Source organism: Cupressus sempervirens, chromosome 3 (assembly GCF_028749045.1).
Source record: "Cupressus sempervirens isolate cs-2001-9-10 chromosome 3, ASM2874904v1, whole genome shotgun sequence".
Lineage (NCBI taxonomy): Eukaryota > Viridiplantae > Streptophyta > Pinopsida > Cupressales > Cupressaceae > Cupressus > Cupressus sempervirens.
The window spans coordinates 618,755,643-618,776,685 of NC_143120.1; positions in this window are offsets into that span (position 1 = coordinate 618,755,643).

Below are 21,043 nucleotides of genomic sequence, written 5' to 3' on the forward strand. Positions count from 1 at the left end.
AATAACCAATATTGATCATGAAGAAGATGGTTCATAGAATCACTAGTCTCCAAATGTTGGCTAAAGCTAAGACAACCAAAACCCTAGGTCGGGCTAAACAAGAGAAGAAAACCCTAGCAAAGTGGGATGGTACAGGCATGAAGATAAGTAATGTCACTAACATGGAATTAAAGTTTAGCATTCATATCATTGCACAAAAGATCTATAGTTCAAGCAAGTTGAATAGTGTATTGTGCGAAGCAGTTGACCTTGCATACAAGGTAGTCAAGAATAATCTTTCTCTTGACCATGCCAAGCTACTATTGATTCAATTCAACAAGAACATGGAGAGCATCAGAACATCAAAGAACAACCCATGTAAGTTTGGCTCTCTGTTGACATGTTTATTCTTTTATGTTCAGAAATTCTTTCCTTCAAAAGATTTAGTTGTATGGAGAAAAGATGTGCCAGTACTCTACCAGATTAATGAGTACATTGTTGAGATGGGAGAGAATTATAATAGTATCATGGATAACTATTTTGATGCATTCAAAGAGAAAATGAATAATAGATTCTAAATCCCTGAGAAACTAGTTGAAGATTACAAGGATGATATATGTTTCATGGTAGATAGTGATAAGGTATAAATTCAAGCAATTAGGCCTAGAATTGCATGGGTGAAACCTCTTGGATATGAGGTTAATATAGATGAAACCAAGGATATAAATGAGGCACCTATAAATGAACCGTTTGATCCCAAGGTTGCATATTTTGGTACATATGATGAAGCCAAGGCCTAGATAAAACTAGAGATCAAACTCCCTCAAGAAATTAACAAAGGCAAGAAAAGAATTGCCAAGTTGAAAACTAATTCTACTCTTTTGTTGACTGAAGGAAGAGGAGAGGATGAAGAAGCAAAGGATTAGGAAGAATCAGAGGAAGAGGAACCACTAAAGAAGAAGGGAAAGGTAATCATTACCAAGCTTGCCAAGCCATCCATTGTTGTGTTTACCAGGAGATCCTTAAGGAAGAAAGCTGATAAGGAAGGAGGAGATATAATATTAAGAAAACCTCCACCCACCTTCCAAGATAGATTAAAGGATCTGCAGGTAGGGGTTGGTATTACAAATTTTAAAGCATTAAAGTATGAAATTAGGACTGAGGAAGTACAAAAGCAAATTGAATATCTGGTACTAGATAAAATGGGTAAGTGGAAATACTCACCTGACCAGCTTACTTCTCAAATTCCTAATATTTTGATGAACAAGATTAAGCTAAGATGGGAATCTACCATGAAAACTATTAAAGAAATTTATGTAGAAACCCTAAGGCAACTTATACCAAGCTTAACAGACAAGGAGGTTAAGGAATCCTTAAAGAAAAATGAAGAGAAATTATCTCTAAAATTTAACACTTGTCTAGTACTGATGAAAGACATTGAGCATGTTGTAAGAAATGCAAAAAATACATGGAAGAATGTATATCATTTTCATAAACTGAGTAATTTTTTTGTCGATGTGAAAGATGATGATGATGATGATAAAGAAGTGAAAGATGAAGAAACAACACATTTTGATAACATTGATAATGAAGAAGAATAGGAGCGAGAGGCTACCAAGGAAGAAATGCAGGATGATGAGGAAACTAACCTAGTTAATATTGCTACAACAGTTTTTGCCTCACTTCCTCACTCTCCAAGAAAAATATTGACAACACCAAGCATGGAGATAGCCTCAACAGAATTGATTATGACTACCAGTGACAACACAAACATCCAATCAATCTTTACACCAATTCAGCTCAGCACATCATTGACTGAAGTATCAAGCACTTCATCTACCGAACTACAAACTCTTCCCTCTTCAACTATGATTAAGACATCAATTTTGGCTACTATAGGTATTTCTACTAATACTTCTAAAATAAGTGCAGTATCAATTTTTGTAGCTAGTCCTATTATGTCTATTGTTGTTTCCATTCCTAGTAAGCAAGAAATATGTGTAAGGATAGTTGAGACCAAGCCTCAACCGAGCATAAAAATTTTGTGCCAAGGAAAAGAAAAGGAGGAGGAAATAGACCTTGATGAGGATATAGTGATCCCAAATTGGGACATATCCAAACTCAATCTAGATCAAATGCAAACATTTGGTGAACTTCTCCAAAAGAAAGCCAAGCAGCAAAGGCTAAGAGAAGAAAGAGACAAAGAATTTAAAATCGTTGAGGATGCTAAGAATATTTTGGCAAAGGCTATAGGTATAGAGGTTGATTCATCTCAACCAATTTTGTATCAACTAGTAGAGGCAATCCAGAAGTTCAATGAAGATGTAGATGGACAGCAAGTTACTATAGAAAATAGAGAAGAAATTTGAGATTAAAGTGTTAGAGCACATTGCTCAATAGATTGTCATCTACCAAGTAGAATTCTCTACTGTTTTGAGATCTCTAGAAAATTCTAGTACAAATGTATCATTACTTTTTGGTAAATTGTGTGATGTTTCAAATTTTACCACGAAAATAAAGGAAAATTTGTCCAAGATCAATGAAGATCTCAAAGCAAGTGCTAAGTAGTTGCAGCTTGACCCCAGTTCAAGCTCTGCTCATTTCAAGAAGATTAGATTTCTAATAGATATGTAGGTAGAATTGCTTAGAGAAGAAGCAAGAATCAAATCTACATTGGTAGATATCCAAAATATGATTCTCCCTAACATGGATGCACTGCAAAAGCATATTGCACATTCTAAAACTCTCATTCATGACAAAAATTTCTCCATAGTAGACCATATGATTGAGTTGTCAACAGAAGTGCAGATTGTACTACACAAATGTAAGGTGTTACAAGAGGATTGGAACAAGACCTTGGTAGTCATACTTAAGGTACATTCAGACTTTATGTCTCATTTTGGTAGTACTATGTAAATATATAGAATAAATCTTTGGCATTAATGTCAAAAAGGGGGAGTAAGATGTATAGTTGTGTAAAGGAGATAGATGAAGAAAAATGTAAAAAGTGGTAAAAATAATGGGGGAGAAATATGTGAAAGAAGAATGTACAACATGTACAGCAAGTGTATATTGTATATAGTAAGGAGATGTATAGTATATTTTATAGATATATATCTCACAAAACCAATTTTTGAAACTTTTTGAATTCAATTTGGATGATAAGTGTTTTTGTCACTAATGCCAAAAGGGGAGATTGTTGACATATCAATCAAGTTTTTTATTAGTGACATACACTTACTTAGATTGTAAGTATCTATCGAGCTTATTGTACAGCTAATAGTGTTAACCAAGCATTTCAGTTGTCACCGAGTTCTACAATTGCTACCGAGTCCTTTGGACAAACTCTAGTGTATGCCAAGTAGTTACAACTATTGTGAAGATTAGTAGTGTAAACCGAGCATCTCATTGTATGCCGAGTTAAACAATGCAAACCAAGTTGTTCAGTGCTTACCGAGTTCGCAGTTGATATAATGCAAGTCTAGTGTTAACAAAGAGACTCAGTTTATATTGAGCTCACGGTGGTAGTGTTTATTGAGCTATGCAGTTGTAACCAAGAGACTCAATTTATATGATGAGTTTCATAGTATTCACCGAGTCATCAGTGCAGACTGAGTTCAAGACTACTTGGAAGTGATCAGTATGGATCGAGCTTCTATGTCTACTAAATGCATGACAACGTTGAGCATTAAAAGTGGATGTCAAGTATTAGAACCTCACCGAGTTAGTCTTCAGAATTCGAGTGTCTACATTTGAGTCGAATTCATAATATTTGTGTAAACTTGTATTGCGGCCAACTTTGTAATTGTGTAATTGGATTGATATATATGTAATGTATTGTATCACATCCAATGAATGTATGGAATCAATAAGAAAGTAACTTAATCATCATTGAAGAGTAGAAGTGTGAATTACAAAGGCTATAATAGTATAAGGAGCAACAAAGATTCATCTATCACAGCAAGGTGATTTATACACTTAAAGGAATCTCATTCAGCAAACCAAGTTACAAATCAGAGATTTGTTATTGTTTCATCCTAACAGGTGGATTAGTCAAATCCTTTAACAAGGTAGACCTAATAGTCTTATGTAAATCTCTTTACCGAGTGCATACTTCATTGTATGTTTGTAAATCCTTTAACAAGGTGGGCCTAGCAATCCTTATTGCTCCTAACAGGGTAGATCATCAAAAGTGATCAATGTAAGCCTTAACAAGCCAACTTTATACTACAGTACTAAAGCTTGTGGGTATCATCCCCACCCCAGTTTTACTTTCTATTTGGAAGGTTTCTAGGTCACCAAATCTATGTGTCAAAGTGTTATGTATGCTTTCATTTCTTTAGTTTCTCATGCATGCAGTTAGATCAGAATTTTCATATTGGATTAAGTGTTAATTGGATTAAAGTTTTCAAAGTTTTCAAAGTTATTGATTCACCCCTCCCCTCTTAGTAACTTAGCCTTTAAGAATATTTCCAAGACCAATTAGGTCTGAAGCTTCATGCTACACTTGGATTCTCTATGGATTCTAGAGTATGTTTCCTTGTGATTTATGTTCTTATTTGATATCATGTTTTGGGATAGTATCTTATGGGTCATCATTCCTTTTCAGTATAGTGTTTATTATGTTCACGTATGTCTATGATATTGTTTTTTAGATGGATAGACACTTTTTTTGCTGCATTCTAGTATCTTATGGTTTATTTGATCTTCTTTTACAATTTTGAGTGATCACTCCTCAACTTTGGTGATTTTGGTGCTCCCCAGCGTGGAGTTTTTAATCCTACTTTTTATTTTGAGTTAGTTTTGGCTTGGTGGGTTATCTTGGGCAATAGTTTATCAATAATGCATGATGTTAGCCAAGTATCATACTAAAGTTTGGAGAAATATCATATGATAGTAGAGAAGTATTGTACTACCTTTTATGTTCTATCATACAATACTATAGAAGTACCATACTACTTTTATGCAATCTATCATACTACCTTTGGATTATCTATTATTTGGAAGTGTTGCAAAGTATCGCTTGGCGTCTTTTGGAAGACCTGTTCATACAAACAATGGGTACTCCTAACTTTTTTGATATTTTAGGAAGGTGATTTGGGTACCCTTTTAGGATTTCTTATTCCCCATACTTTGACCATTCAGTTACAGGATGTGCAAGGTGTGGGTATTGTCCTTAGCAACTGTTACCTCATCTTAAATGGTAAATTGACTTGTATAGATTAAACACTTAGGAACCTTGGATGTTGGATATAAGATGAATATCATAATTGAATGCTTATTGTGAGTTGGGAATGAACTTTGTATGCATAACTCATGTATTTGGTTAGTGAATGTGTTGGTAAGTAGTGACGCTTGGGAATCCTTGGCAACTAGTTTATGTTAGTCTTCCATTGCATTCTTGTGGAGTTGATGTTATTGTTGCAACCTATTTATAGAAAAAAAAAAATTTTAAAAAAAAATTTTTTTTTTAAAATGTATCCTTGTTCCAAGGATATCTAGGTGGGGTATTATAAGAGATATATAATCTTTAATGTATCTCCCTTAGGAATTTGTCAATGCTTCTTTGATTTATGTGGATAACTTAAGACTATTCATTGATGGTAACCCATTCCAAAAAGCTTCCCAAAATGATGTATTTTCCATCCCCAATATCCCAAGTTAGCCTATAAATGATCATAGGTCTATAATCCAACATACAATTATAGACTCTTAATCCCCTAGGGGGATTTCTAGCTCATAACAATTAAACACAATTATTGCATTAAAGTACTTATGGTGTAGAATCTTTTCCCACTTTTTATCTCACTCATAGAACATACACCAAACTAATTTGGCACCCAACACCTTATTTTTCTAGCCCAAATTTTTAACACCCAACCCCACCTCCTTCTTTGGTTTGCATATATTTTTCCATTTTATTAAAGAAAGTTTGTTTTTCATAGATTCCTTGACAATTCAATTTTTAAGTTTTCTATTTAGATTACTTATGATTTATGTCAAGGGAAAGAATGAAAGGTGGATATCATGCCTAACTACACAATATGAAAGGAAACAAGGAAAAGTATGCAACACCCTAGGTCTCCCTAACTAATGTCTCAAATCCTTTTTTTAGTGACAAGATCAATATGCATCTTGTGTAACAAGATCTGTCAACTTTCCTCTTCAATCTAGTGAATCCTTATTCCTTCATCAAATAGAAAAATGATTCCAAATGATTCCTAGAGCATGGAAATGGATCAATGTGACTTATAAAAATTCAATTTAATTAAAATCAACCATCAAAAATAATTCTTAAAGGTTGATTGTTTGATCTCTACAACTTTACTAGTTAGGATACGTAATTGAGTTAGGTCAACCTATTTTGTAATCATGGATTCACTCCAAAAACATGAGATTTACCATCCAAAAAAATGAACATTTAGACAACAAATAGGAACTTCTACAATGTTACAAGGTTCCAAATCCCAAATTTATCATCTGATATGAAAACCCCAAATTGGTCCTAATCATGCAATTAGGCCTACTTGTGAGGGTTTTCATTACAAGTAGCCTTGAATGGATTGGTAGGAACTTCCTAGAAGTTGAATTAGTACCAATACACTTAAAAAGTCTTTGAAACGTCAATTTTATGGTATTGGTCCACTTTCAAGCACTAGTTCTACACAACTCTCTAACTATTCACAAGCAAGTCACATAGAGATGCTCGACTAGGGCTTGATGTTTAAAATAGAAAACAAGAATTTTCTAACAAAATTTGTAGGAATATTAGATTAAATTTCCCTAACTTGAATTTTACCATGGTCTACTAAATCCAATGGTAAAAATTCAAACTAGCGATATTTGAACTACAAACCCTTTCCAAGATGAGATTTTTAAACCAATCTGCACAAAAGGTCAATAAATTACACAAATCTTAACAAAATTGAACCATATAAAATCCAAACCCTTCTTAATTCATTAATCCTTCAAATACAATATTTTATAAGTGTGGATCAATGTCTTGTTACAAATGGTTAGATCGCAAACTTGAAGATTGTATGTAATGCCCCTCCTGGAGGTCCTTGGAACAAGGATTTAATACAAGCCAATTTTTTTTACAAGTATGAATGTGCATGAAAACATCATATAGGGATCACAAAGATCACAACAAAAGACTTAACCGCAATCTTGGCCACCAACAAATCTCCAAACGTCACTACCAAACAGACACACTCAAACAGAGAAAAGAAGACCAAAGATGACATCAGAACAAAGAATCTTAGATCTGTTGAAGTATGGAAAGTTAAGCAAACCCAAAGGGTACTTAAAACACCAAATTGTGTCCCCTAAAATCTAATGGAGATACACCCTTTTTTTGCTTGAGGAACACAACTGTCAGAATGTCGAGTGAGGAAGTACAACACACCATGCAAGAATCTGCCTTTCACATGAGGAAATACACCAAAAAGAATGAGGAAGTTCTTGGCTTGGTAGCTAAACACCCATAACTAGTGTGGTGTTTCACGTGAGGAAGTACTAAGAGCTGCACAAGAAAACCTAGCACACCACACGAACTTTTGCACTCTTGCATGAGAAATTATAGTTTTGTGCAAGTATCCAAAACAACAAGCCAAAAAACATTAAGGTAAAAAGCTAAGAAATGAAGTTCCTCCACACTAGGGAGTACTAGATCCACAAATTGAGGCATAGACACTTGAACACCAAACTACAATATAGAAACTACAACAACCATCTGAAACATAGCAATAAAGAATGTACTGAAAGCAGCATCACAATGTATAAAAGCAACACCATAATGTACCAGAATAACCAAACTCATGCATTGTTCCTCCCAACCATAATAGCATCATGAGACCTCAAAGGTCCTAGCCATCCCCCTTGTGTAACATCCCAAACTACCAACCAGATCATCGGAGCTATCTTATGAGGATGTCACTACTAAAACTAACTACATCATAAGACTAAGGAAATCTAACATGCTAAAAGTAAAGCATTAGATATTCCAATAAATCAAACTCATCATCTAACATATGCTAAACATCATTATAAGGGAATGCATCAAATAAAATAACATCAATTAAACATGATATCCAAGCATTCTAATGAAAGAATAAATTACAAGAAAGCATACTTTGGAACCCAAAGTACCAAGTGAAAAAATCCAACAATGGTCGCACTAGGACAATAGATCGTCTCTATACACTAGTCCCCAATAGTGGTAAAGGTAGCTACACCTCCCAACCATGCAAAACCCATAGGTCCACTGCCATTGTGTTTGTAGAGATAATTATCCAACCACAAACACACATAAAGCAAACATCCATAGCTAGCAATCATGCAAGATAGTATGATGACTGAGATCAAGATCAGAGATAATGCATAAACTACAAGTCTTGGTTAGACACTCAATGGGCTACTAAGTAGGGGCTGACATCATGGAGATTTACTTGGCATCCAAAAGCCCAAGCTCAGATCGTGGGACTCAACTCCCCAACAAAAGGCTCTTGCACCTACATTTTATTATCTTAAGTTTTATTACCACCTAGTATTTTCTTTAATTATCACTTGATTAAAACTTTTGCACACCAACTCTCAAGAAATAAACACTGGGTTATAGAAAAGAAGCCCCCTCCATATGCTACCCTACCCTACCCATGCTCATCCAATGATAAGTACCTATGGGTATGAATATTCCCAACCCAACCCCAAATGATCATAACTTCTATCAAGTGCACAGAAGATCAGGCCTCGCAAGTCACCTGATGCACACCACCATCATGAAGATCATATCACAAGGACTATATGAGAACACAAGCAAAATATCACTCAAATGAAAACATAATAGGAGGATGGATTCTACATGAATCCCAAGAACAATGAAACCATACATCATAAACTCACTCAATTGGCATCAATCTGAGAGTATGGATTCTACACGAATCTCAATGATGCAACAAGACTAAACATCATGAACTCATTCAATCATCCTCAATTCAGGAGTATGGATTCTACATGAATCCTAATGATGCAACAAGACCAAACATCATGAACTCACTCAACCAACCTCAATCTAGGAGTATAGATTTTACACAAATCCTAGTGTCCATGAAATAATAACAAGGGTCCAAAGAAACAATAAAACCATGTATAAAATTACTCAACCCAACACAAAGTCAGGAGTACGGATGTGGCACACATCCCAATGCAAAAATAAAGATGCAACAATGGTTAGATTAACATCCTACAGATAATCCAAGCCCAAGACCCACATTATGCCAAGAAAACTTGAGCAAACTAGGCAGGATGTAAATTGAGGCAAAAAACCTCAAAACTCAAAAACTTTGAAATTAAAACCCATTTGGTCTTAAGGCACAAAAGCCACAAATATCAAATAAAATCTGGGTTTGGAGTCCATATGCAAAAATGACCAACATAACGATGCAAAACCCCAAACCCTCATCCCGAAAAATAGGGAATTGCTCATACTCGCCTAACCAAGTAGAGCTAGCATATAGAAATAGAGGGGAACACTAGTTCTCAGCATTCTAACAAACAACTACCAAAATAAGAAGTAGAAATAGAGTCAAAACAATAAAATAGGAGAGCCCTACCTCGTGGCCAAAAGGGAAAAATGTGAGTCTAAACCATAAAATAAAAATCCCGCAAAAGTAGCCCAAAATCATGGCAATCCAAGGCCTTCCCGAGCTGGATTTAATGAGACCAATCTCGCGATGATCTCATGCCTATCGCTTCCACAATGAACAAAATAATAAGTCCTCATGGAGATGATTTTTGGGTTTACTCTCAAACTATCTAATTTAAAAGTGAGAAGTGAGGAATTAAATTCCTTTTTGGATACTTATTCACTTTTCGAGTGAATAATCGATTAGGGAAAATAACTAGCCAACCTAGTTAAACTTCGAATTGACCCAAACAAAAATAGTTTATTCCTAGAAATAGGAATTCATCTATGGAAAAGCTGCCAAAAATTAAATTTCAATAAAATTTAAAGCCTAAAAACCCAAAATCACAAAAATTTCCTTAACAACTTTCTCGACAAATGCAAACCTCTAAATTAATGCACATACACACTCATTGGTCTAATCACATAATACAAATGAGTTTGGATTTAATAATCACTAAAAGGTTTAATTAATTAATTAAAATAAGGATACGTCGACCATACAGAGATGACATTTTTAAAATATGAATGGCTGAATCACTAACTCCATGTGCCACTACCAGGGATATAAATCCTACACACTAAAATACATGATCAAGTGCAATTGCATATACTAACTTAGCCAAAGCAATAAATGCATTAAATCACCTAATTTAACTATTTATTCAATTATACTAAACTAATCTATTTACATCACTCACGTTTACATATAGCATAATGAAGCAAGAATGAAGTAAATAACCATAGCATTAAATCCATCACATAACATAATCAGAGATATGTCCAAATATTGGATAAGCAAATATCATCATAAAACATAGTGTCATCTCAAAATGGCATCATCATGAAATATGATCAACTACATAGCATAGTAGTATAGCATCTATGATATTGAAATCAAAGTATAACATCCAACCCTCAAGTCATCTCAACATGTAACAATAACATGAGTAATAAGTATCTCTAATATCAAAATGTAAAAAGGTAAATATCTGCAACATATTACCAATGAATCCAACATGGGCGATCCATTTCTAATTATTTAAGAATTTAATAATAGTTGATTACGCAACATGAAAAGGCACTTAAAACACATAAGCAAACATAGTCATAAACATGACTAACTAATGCTATAGGAACCTAGTCTGGTGTAGCAGAGTAATAGTACATAGTGCAATTTCTACACACATCTCAGGTTAATCATGGAACAACATCATGATACCACATCAATCCTAGTAACCATTGGCACAAACCTCAATGAACCATCTAACACATCATAATCTCATAAATTGGCCATAAGCATAATCAAAACAACTAAAATGGTAACATAAATCTAGTCACCTCAAGGGTGTAGACCACTCATGATCCCAATCATGATCCTTCTCAAGGATAGATCAACAAGGTTTCATCCATCGGGATGACTTACACAAGTCAAATGGGAGAGGCATTACATTGTAGGAAAAATTGAATACTTTTATTGATTTCAATTTTCCAAAAGTACATAACCATCCAATATGAGTTCCTCTTGATTAAAAATGGTAATTATATGTTAAAATAAACATCCCAAAAATAATTTTTAAATTTGTAACCATTGGGAGAATTTTTTTGCTATCTTATCTCTTTTTACAAGAAATGTTGTCAAGCAACATTAGTGCAAAATGAGCAATTTGCACAATTTGACATCAATGCATTCAAAATAAGTTTGAAACTATTGTGATTGGTTCCAAAAAAATCCTAACTTACCTAATAGACATTAAAAAAAATGACAAATTTTGGTTCATTGACTCAATTCGACTCAGGGCTTATAATGTGTTACTCAAGCAAATAGCCTTATAAGTGAACCATTATTACATCCAAGCTATTCATATCTCCTAGATGGCTCTATTACATCATTATGAAGGTGAGTGGATGCTCCTACACCATACTCCCTTGGAAAAAAGAACTCAAGTCCCACTTGAGTTAAGGACTTCCAAAGATGTCTCATGTTTCTTGATGGTTTGTTCATCCATCAAGGTGGCTTCAAAATCAGATAACTCCTTCCACTTGACCGTGTATTATTTATACATATATTATTTATACATATTTCTTTTTGTTTTCTTGACAATCTTGGTGTCAAGGAATTCTCCAACCGTAGTGGTTGGATAGGTAGAAAATCATTTAGCCATTATGCTTCATGATTATCTTCCTCCACATGATCATTGTTACCAAACACAAATTTACAAGGCATGAGATTTGAAAGATTAAAAATGGGCAAAATGGTAATGGAAGGTGGTAAGGATGTTTCATATGCATTTTTGATAAATTTATGTAGTATGTTTCAAGGACCAATTTTCCTCATTTGTAACTTTGAGTGCTTTCCCTTTGGGATCCTTCCTTTCCTCAAGTATGCCCATACTTTATCTCTAAAGTTGAAGTCAATATCCCTCTTTTTCTGGTTTGAAATCTACTTTTATATCTCTATATTTTTCTACAAGGTTAGCTTGACATGTTCTTGAATTTGTTTGATTTGCTCCAATAGCTATTCACCATGAGCATTGGCCTTTAAATCATTTGGAAGTTCTCTTAGTTCTATTGGACCTATCAATTAAATTGGCATGATGAATGGAGAAAGCTGATGGCTAATAATTTGTATCGCACACTTAGTTTTGTCATTGATTGGTAGCCGATAGAAAACAAAAGAAGATGATATGAAGCTAGAATGACCACCACTAGAGTCATATACAGGTCCAAGCAAGTAAGTAGCTATGATGATTCACATGCATAAAGGTGTAATGAATGGTTACATATGGAAAACAAATATTTTGAGTCACCATTGATGTGACATAATCAAAGGATAGAAAGGAAATATGATGTGATAGACTTCCATGATAGATTGTTCCTAGATAGAAAGTTAGAAGATGTATCATAAGACTCTACATAGACTGACTAACCTACTAGTCTAGGTACCTACTCATAGGTAGTCATGGATGTAATTTGACTAACCCGTATGTGCTATTCAAATTTTAAATCCATCATTTGAGTAGGATTTTTTAATATGGTTTTGGCACCTAGATATGGGAGAGTGTAAAATAGGATTTGCACGCTTGATTATTGTTGTTTAATGAGTTGACTTTGTTGAGATATTAGCAAGCAAGTAAAGCAATGAAGTTGTTGAGAAAAGAGTTGAACAATATAAAAGTTATTTGAGACAAAAAGAAATAAGAAAGAGTTATAGGTGACACTAGTGTTTTCATAGGGAAAGCCAAGGTAGAGGAAGGATATTGGAGGATATTCAATAATTGAATAGTGGATCTACAAGGCAAGTTGTATCATTCTTAGATCAACCATTTAGTTTACTTTCTTATTATTGCAACTATTTGTAACCCTTAATCAGGTATGCTTTATTGTAACCATTTTTAAATCCTCTAATAAGGTACCTCCTTGAAGGAGCATTGTAATTCCTCTGACAAGGTAGCTTTCATGGGCTTATTGTAACTCTAATATATAGTGAGCATTCTTAACTAAATGAGTTCTTAGAAGGAAGAACTATAACCTTTAATCTAGTAACCTTTTATCTGTAGTAAATGATTAGTGGGTATATTATGCCCACGATGATTTTCATCCTCTCACTAAGGGTTTCTGCGTACAATAATCTATGTGTTATTGATTTATGCATTTTTGTGTGAGCATGAATGGTTCTATTATGTTGATTGTATCATTGTATTATTGTTTAAGAGACTAGTATTTGATTTGTTTAAGACACTATCATGACTAACTGATTTCTAAGTAGAAACTAATTCACCCCCCCCCCCCCCCCCCCCCCGTCAATACTAGTTTCAAAAAAAAATTGGTATCATAGTTGTGGCCCTAAGAGAAACAAGCTTAACAAGTTGAGGAAAGATTTAATGGAGGCATTCAAACTTCATAAACAATTGGATGAAGATCTCACCACTATTGAGGGTTTGAAGGACAAGCTAAGGGATTCCTTGAACAAGAGAAATAAGTTGGTATATAAACTAAGTGGCATTCAAGAGCTCGTTGAACAACATAAAGACCAAAGTAGATGAGTTGAATCAAAAGAGGCTATAACCATAACAAATCTCATATCTAATAATGAGAAGCTAACTAAAAGCATTTAATTGTTAAAGAAGGAACAAGAAGAGAGAATAAGTGTACCACTTGATGAGAAAAGTTCTACCATTTTGGTCAAAGGTGAAGCAGAGGAAGCACTGAAAAGAACCTTAAAACCTAAGGTAATACTTGAGGAAGCTACAAGATAAGAATATGCACAGATATAAGTAACAAAAGAAGAATAATGTCATCTAAGACAACACAACAATGTCTTTCTTGAGTATGAAAAAATTATAAGGAATGAATATCATTGCTAACTGAAGAGAACACGAAACAGGAAGAACAAGTCCACCAACTAATGGATGAGATGGAGAGTTTGAATGAGAGGAATGAAAATCTAAAGAAATTCAATGAAAGCACTGAAAAGATAGATGAAAAACTCAAAGCATAGAGGAAAATAAAGCACAATTGGTCTAGGATATAGGGCGACAACAAGATTGAAAAGAGTGTTATCTATAGAAAAGGACTTGGATTACAACAAGAAATGAAGATCATAACCTAAAGGTATGAAATACAATAAACCTCTATTTTATTGTTTCTATAAAGTATGATGTACTTCAAATGTACACAAACACAAACATGGATCTCCTAGTATCAATTATACCTTCGATGAATGTAGTCATAATTGCCATCAATTTGGTCACACCACACAAGAGTGCAAGTCACATTTCGATGAGAAAAGGATTTGATGTTTGTTGTTATTATTATAACAAGTACAAGCACAAAGCTAAGGACTTTAGATCAAAAGCTAGATCTAGCTAGTCATATCTAAAACTAACAAGTCTGACGAAAAGGGATATGTTCTCCACATAGATCTGCTCAACCTTTGGAAACCACAGTCATCTTGTTGCATATTTAAAGATGAGGACATGCAAAAGGAATAATTTTTTACCTTGGAGAGGAATGAGAATTACATGTTATAACTCTCACAAGATTGGACATCTTGGAGAGATTGCACAGTAAGAAACATGTCAAACAATCATCTCCCTGATAGAAAAGGGAAGACCCCTAAAAAAGAGAAAACACCAATAAGGGAAGATACTCTAGAAAAATAAAATAAACTAGAATTGGATCAAGAAGGTCAACAAGAGGAATTCAAATCCTCTAAGAATGATATCAACGAAGTCCAAAATGTCAGAAAGCATGCCTAGAGGACAACAAAGTGTAAGAAAAATTGAGGTAACCAAGTGGAAGATAAGATTGGAAGAGACAATAGAAAAGAAGAAAAAGTGGAAGGGTTGACAATTGATAACTCCCACTTCCTCATCATCTAACTCAAAAGATGAAGGATATTTATTTGAACTGAATGCAAAAAAAGAGATTGAAAATGACTTAATCAAGGAGAAGATTGGAAAAATGAAAGAGAATTTTGGGACAATGAATTCAAAAGAAGAAAAGAAATACTCCAAATCGGTTTGACAATATGAAATGCTCAATCAAGTAAGAAAAAGAAAATAACAAGCAAGGACATTGGTTAAAACTAGCGATTTGATTCTTGAGTTAGTGTCAAAAGTCAAATATGATCTAAAAAACAATCTATTTTCTCAACTTAGGTAGATAGTTGACAATATTGAAGGACATGTTGAAGACATAGAACATTTTGTGGAGACAAAAGTTGAATAAAAGTGACTAGGAAATCTCATGAAGCTTATTGAGTTTAGAAAGTGTACTCTAGCACAAATAGATGATGAAATGATTGAGGCTTTAAAAGACATTACTCATGTACTACGAAAGATCTCTAACCTAGGTAGATTCACAACTGACCTTTAGTAGAAGAATGGAATATCTCAATAGGAGCTTGAAAAAGTCATTTGGACCTTTGATCCACTCATAGGTTCAACATTGGAATATACAACAAAGGTTCAAGATACTATTCACTTGCATCATAGGTTAAGGGTTGAATAGGAAAAAATAGATCTCAAGCTCTTATAAATTTAATGTTTCATGTTACCCTTGATAGTTATTATTCAAGAGAATCTAAAGGATGTAGACATATTGATTACCAAGCCACCAGTTAATATCATAGATGGTATAGAAGAATATATGAAAGACATTTATTGTAAGTCATTTTATGTCACTAATCATAAGGAATCATGGCATGTGCAACTCAAGAGTATTTAGGCTCTATATAAAGAGGTGTTTGATAGGTTTTAATGCAATATTTTACCCTTTTTCATTGCTGAAAAAAAGGGGGAAAAGACATAAAGAAAGAGAAAAAGAGCAAAGCAAAAGGAGAAGCTAGAGAAAGAGAAAGGGGGAGAAATAAAAAGTGATTAAGGAAAATACTAAGATAATAAAAATGGAAAAAGGGGGAATTGGTGTAGAAACAAATAAAGAAATAATGCCAAGCCCACAAAGAGGAGATGAATAAAGAAGTTCATAATGCAGAAGGATGAAGAGACTACACTTAGGGGAAGTCTCATTGTTTTCATCTAAGTCCACACTAACATTAAGACTTCAAATAGTTTAGTCTAAGTTAAGAAGGATTAAAATAACTAATGAAAAAGGTTTTGTCAAATATGGTTGACAATTTTTCCATCAATGCCAAAGGGAGAGATTGTTGGACCTATCAATCAAATTAGCATGATGAGTAGAGAAATGTGATGGATAATACTTTGCAAAAAATACTTAGTGGTTTCATTGATTGGAAACTAATAAAAAAGAGAGGTAGATGCCTTGAAGTTAGAATTACTACCAGTAGAGTCTCAAATGTAAGATACTATGATGACTCACGGGCACAAAAGTGTGATGAATAGTTACAAGTGGAAATCAGTAGGTTGAGTCACTATTGATGTGACATGATCGAAGGAAAAAATGACAATATGATGTAACAACCTTCCATAATAGATTTATCATGGATAAAAAGGTTAGAAGCTACAACATAGGATTCTAGGAAGACTGGAAAACCTAATAATCTAGGTACCGACTCATAGGTAGTCATGGGTGTTATGTGACAAAAATTTTAAATCCATCATTAGAGCAGGATTTTTTTAATATGGTTTTGGTGCAAAAATATTGGAGGGTGTAAAATAGTATTTGTACATTTGATTATTATTATTGAATATATTGATATTGTTGAGATATTAGTGAGAAAGTGAAGAAGTGCAGTTGCAGAGCAAGGAATATGAACAACAAATAGGTTATTTGAAATTACAAGGAAAATGAAAGAGTGATAGGTGACACTAGCATGTTCATCGGGAAATCCAAGGTAGAGGAAGGAGATTAGAGGATCTTCAAGAATTCAACAATAGATCTACAAGGCGAGTTGTGTCATTCTTTAGATCAACCATTTAGCTTTCTTTCTTAGTATTGCAACTATTTGTAACCCTTGACCAAGTATACTTTATTGTAAGCATTTATAAATCCTCTAACAAGGTACCTCTTGGAAGGAGTTTTCCAAATCCTCTCACAAGATAGATTGTGTAGGCTTATTACAATTCTAATAGATTACCATAATTCTCAACTGAATGACTTCTCAGAAGGAACGCATGTAGCCTTTAACTAAATAACTTTTTATCTACAATAAAAGACTAGTGGGTATACACTAGTAGATTTGGTGTTAGTTTTCGATGTTATGTCATTTTCCATTTGATTTTTACTTCTTCTTTTTTGTTAAGATCCTGATTTGGTCGAAAGTTCAACATTTTAAAGTTGTTTAGTCAAAATTTTGACCAACGTGGGTTATTAAAAAAAAAGTGAATCTCATTTTTTACTATGAGCTAATCAATCGCAGGCATGGGAGGAGGGATCAAGCTACAATTACATCACCAATTTCTCTGGTAAGTCATCAACTCCATGCCCAATGTTGTGGCTCCTTTTTGTTTTTAGTAATAATAAAAGAAAGTGAATGCAAAAGAAGGTTATAAGTTTCATATGAGACTGCCCAGGATCAGAGGTGAAGGGTCAAAGGTTCAAATCCCACCATGATCCACCTTTCAAAAGGCAAAAACTGTCATGCGAAGATGATGACAATGAGTTGCACAACTGTCTTACCTATTTTTGGATCTGTTCATCTATATAGATTTTGAATGTTAGTATCATAAATATAATCACTAAAGTAAAATTCTAAAGTCTGGAATGAAGTTAATGACTATCCTTCCCCTTAGCATGATTAATAATAACACTTGTTTTGATAATGTTAACACTAAGTATATGTATCAATTCTTAGCACTCTGGTTCAAATCCATTTAGAATTTAAGTTATTGCACTATTTGGTTTTCTTAGTGTGTTAGCCTGGATATGCAAAAACACCAACTATTGTTGTTTTTTTGGGATAAAATTAACCACTTGTGTTGTATATTTACTTTTTCTAAGCAGTCTGTCATGTTGCTTCCTTCTTGTACAAAATTTCTTAAAGCTAGCTTAGATTCCATGTTTTGATAGAGTTTGGAATATATATTCATGGAAATGATGCTTCTATGCTCCTTTACCAAGTGATATATTTGTAATGAATTCCATCATGAGGAAAATAAGAGAAATTTTAATTCACCTTGGGCAATGGAGACCTCTCTTTTTTTCATTTCAGAAATGGTATTTTTGCATTCATATGTTTTTGAATTAAAAAGTAGCCGAAACAAGGGGGCTAGCCCATAAAATAGACAAACTAGTGAACCACTAGCAAATTATCACCAAACAAAATTACCCCCTACCACTTTTAACACAAAAACATTATTGAGAAGCACAACAATAAAAGTATCAACATGCATAATACAACTATTGTTTGTACTAGAACTACTAAAACTAATAAAGCATAAAAACAAAGGCACAACCACCTTAAACCCAACAAAGTTCAACAACTAGCAAAGGAAAAAAAAAAAAAAAAACACATAGAGAACCGAGAGGAAAGGGCCCTAAGGCTTCTTGGCATCCTTCCCTCGAGGAGGATTTTAGCCTAGTCTTCCACAAGGAAGTCAAATAACATCCAAAAGTCCTCCTTGGTCAAATCACCCTCCTGGTCCTTTAGTAGATGTAACATGGTAACAATAGCATGCCTCACCATGACAATAAATTTAGTCAAGAGACACATTCTTTCCTCTAGGGTAGTAGATTATCTCCCACAACTCATTGCCAACCATCTTTGGAATCTCCTCAGTGACCTCCTGCTTGTCGCACTGGTAGCCATCCACGTACTCCTTAGTGACATCCTACACAATTGGGGGGTTAGGTATAACAGTATCTTTGGAAGAACCCCTGATAGGAGAGGATATTGTAATAGGGGAGGGCACTCTATTCACAATATCAAGGAACTAGTCTTGAGTTAGGTCCACAGATCCCAACCCAATGGTGGTTGAAACATTTGTTGTCACTTTCCTCGCTTTAATCACATCTCCTTCATTTTAGCATTGGATTTCACAATCCTCCCCAACCTCCTCCTACCACCTCTGCCCTCCTCTAATTCCTCCAGTTCCTTCTCTTTCCCTTTTTCAGACTTCCCTTTTTTACCCTGGGGGAGGGCTTTGACTCAATAGGGGACCCACTAGGCGAAGGTTGTGGGGTAGGGGCTCTGGGACCCATGATCCTAAGGGAATTTTTTTGGGGATGGGGGTTGGGGGGAGTAGGGATACCAATCTAAACAATCCTAGGGAGGACCAAAGCAAGGTGGAATTGATAGAGACGGGACATCAACCCTTGGTGCAAAATGGTATAATTAACTCCCTTCCTCATTTTTTCTTAACATTTGCAAATAGTATCAACTAAATCATGTAAAAGAAAGAACATAATGGAAATAAAATCATGATGAAAAAAGTGGTTTAGCAAAGGAAAATGATAATAATAATAGACCCCATACCTCCCTTCCAGAGTTAAGTACTTCATCAACATCAGACAAACTTCATTCCATGGTTCCGAGAGCTTCTCCTGCATAAACCCACGGCGAATAGGTTCCTCCCCCTCTAGGAATAAATGACTCAGACTTGCTTCATCAGCCACCCTTGTCACTTTTTGCCATTTCCTTCCTCTCATAACTAGACCTGTCGCTAGAGAGATGACTTCCTTTGAGATATGAAACGAGATACCATTGATCTGACTCTTTGATCCTCCCAAGAATTGACAAACTACAGGTGATAATTATCATCATACCCATTCAACACCTCCATGGATGGGATGAAACCACCCTCCTTCAGCATGTACTAAACCAACAGCTTATTTTACCTAAAACTCTCACCTTCTCCAAAACCCAGAGGCAATTAATTAGAACACAGTCACACTCAGGTGCAAAAATAGTGGACCTTAAGCATACATAAAGGCCTTTATTGTTAATAATAGTTGCATCCCATCAAGACATAAATGTCACGTGTCAACCAACTCTATCCCTAATCCAATCTTTTCCATCATTCTCAATACACCCAAGCCATTTAAAATTTGAACTTTTGTTCATTGCAATGTACGAGGAAATGCACAAAAAAATCATTAAAAATTTTATCATCTCAAACTTTGATATTCTCTCCTTTTTGGACCATGCAAATTTATTATTACAAGTACCTTTTCTATCGCTCCTTGCCATCTTTCCATAATGACTTTATCCCATCTGCCTACTCAGAAGCAAGTCACTATAATTTAAAAGGGTCCTCCAACTAGACTTTGTTATGCTTAATTTCTTTACTCACTAAATCTCTTACCAAGTTTGGTAAGGCATTAAATTCCCTCCAACATCAAAGGTCCTTCACATTTAGACCTAAAGTCATCATTCCATCAGCCACTGCATTTCCCTCTCAAAAAATATGATGCAATTCAAATCTTTTTAAAATAATTAATAAGTTTCTAATGTCTTCTACAATACGTTTAATTTCCCACCCTTCTTTCATGATGCCTTTTATAGTCTCAATAATAATTTTTGAGTCACCTTCAATCTCCACATTTTCCCATCTAACATTGATCCCCATTTTCTGCAATATTGTTGGACACTTTCCCCAGATATCTAGTATAGGCCAAAAGCATCTTGTCCTCACTGTCTCTAACTATACCTCCACCAACCAATCCCTCCTTTCTAGCCGCACCATCAAAATTAAGCTTAACCTAGTGCTCTCTCAGGGATTCCCATCGTGAATCAGTTACTACAAAACTTTCCACAGTCCCTAAGATGTCTGAATATACCCTTGATCTGATTAATATAAAATGTTGAAACTTGATAAAGTAGTAAATGATAAATATTAAGAACTGATATGTTATCATGCACAAAGTAATTCAGCAATTAAGAACACAAGAGACACCAGTTTTAACGTGGAAACCCAATATGGGAAAAACCACCAATGTAACTAGATATTGTTTTTC